The sequence below is a fragment of the Empidonax traillii genome, unplaced genomic scaffold (assembly GCF_003031625.1).
Source record: "Empidonax traillii isolate 1590-97213 ecotype Southwest subspecies unplaced genomic scaffold, ASM303162v1 scaffold55:size2822071, whole genome shotgun sequence".
NCBI classification, from domain to species: Eukaryota; Metazoa; Chordata; class Aves; order Passeriformes; family Tyrannidae; genus Empidonax; species Empidonax traillii.
The window spans coordinates 1,735,980-1,737,727 of NW_020955248.1; the positions used below are offsets into that span (position 1 = coordinate 1,735,980).

Below are 1,748 nucleotides of genomic sequence, written 5' to 3' on the forward strand. Positions count from 1 at the left end.
GGGAAAAAAACCCACCAGAAAGAGTACTTTTGCAGTGTGGAAAGGTTGGCAGAGGATGGGGAAAGTGCGAAGGGAGCAGGGTAGACAGCTGAGACCTGCATCGTTCCTGAGTCTTGATTTGGGCAGATGTGAAAAATTCATGTCAGAAATCGGGGTGATTCTGAGTGTGATAGAAAGGCAAAGGCTAAGTAAAGGATAAAAGGATGAAGCATGTGCACTTCACAGACATGTCTTTTCCCCCAATCTAGTTGGAGGTTAACCTGGAAAAAAAAGTGAGGTGAAGGCATTGGTTTATTTAGTCAGAATGGGTTATGGAGCTGTTGAAAGTAAGTATAGCTGACTGTTAACACTGCAGGAAGAAAACTTCTTCCCTCCCTCTACATTAAAACTCTATGAAGCCTCAGCCAGAAGCACAAATTCATAAAACCTTTGTGTGCAGTCATCTCCCAGGTTTAACTCTTCACTCCAAATTCTTTCATACAGAGTAAAATGTTTGCCTATTTTAACCTCAGAAGCAGCTGGCCATCAACTCGTACAAAGTCACATGCAAATGCAAAAGTTAATCTCCCTTGTGCCTCTGTTGCTGTGGACAGCATGAGTATCTTCTCGATTTGAAACTTACCCATCATTTCCAATTTGGAAGTTTCCTGCTTCCAATACATAGGCTTTGTAAAGTCTTTCTACTTTTTTTGTTTACTATTACCAAAGGCCAGTTCTACAACCATTTTAAAATCACATAGGTTTTCTGTTTATGTGCTTAATCCTCATTGGGTCTGGAACTGCCTTTTCAATTCTGTTCACAACACAAACAACAGGAAGGTCCTGTCCCTTATGTAGTTCTCCTGTGTGCTACAATAATATCCATGTATTATTAAAAATAATAAATTAAAGAAGCAGAACAGGCAAAATCACTTCTCTCTTGCAGAAGAGACCAATATAGTGAAAGAGACATAAGAGATGAGTAACCACAACTACCTAAAGCAAACAAGAAAATGCAATTACATAGGTAGGAGCAAAATGATCAGAAATGGAACAGGGAGCTTTTGTGTACCTAAGGAAATGGTTATGAAGAGTCGATGGCTCACAGAATTGGGAGCTGGACCAAGGTCATAGGGGAAAAGGGCTTTTATCAGCAAAACAGAGACTATTAACTTGACAGTAGAAAGTGATTCCTGTGTTATCTCAAGGGTAATTTACAGTCACACAGTAAAAGATACAGTCTGAACTTACTGTGGAGACACTACACAAAGGTTTTCATTGCAAAGACAGTGGGCAGTAGGAGGCATTTTGGACACATACTACAGATTCTGACAGAATAACAGAAATATGGGTAAAGTATATGCTGTGGAATGCAGTACTAGCGGATGAGACCAAACTAATTAAAAAGAGCAAGGAAACTTATTTTGAGGAAGTATAGTGGTGTCGGGCTAAAGAGGATGGCAAAGAATAAGAAGAGGGAAAGAACAACTGAGGCTGTCAAATAGAAAAAAGGCAACACATTAGTTAAGAATTTGTGCTGGATGATGCTTTCGAAGTTTGGAGCGATGTGTACTTCTCTCTCTCATTTTACAAAGACCGATCTAATTGTCTATTGAAATACAGAATAGCTTCCACTCAGAACAGAGTGTTGTCTTCCGCACAAGCTTGAACTGATCAGGGAACAAACAAGCTGACTTACCAGATTTTCCTGTCTAAATATTATGAACCCAAATCAGCTCAAAGTAAGTAAGCATGCTAAAAATGTTTAA

The 1,748-nt window shown here is 39.3% G+C and overlaps 1 protein-coding gene across 1 annotated transcript in view; it reads left to right on the forward strand.

Moving 5' to 3' along the window:
• Positions 1–1,748, forward strand: part of IFT27 (intraflagellar transport 27) — an 11,721-nt gene that overhangs the window by 966 nt on the left and 9,007 nt on the right. The window lies entirely within an intron of this gene.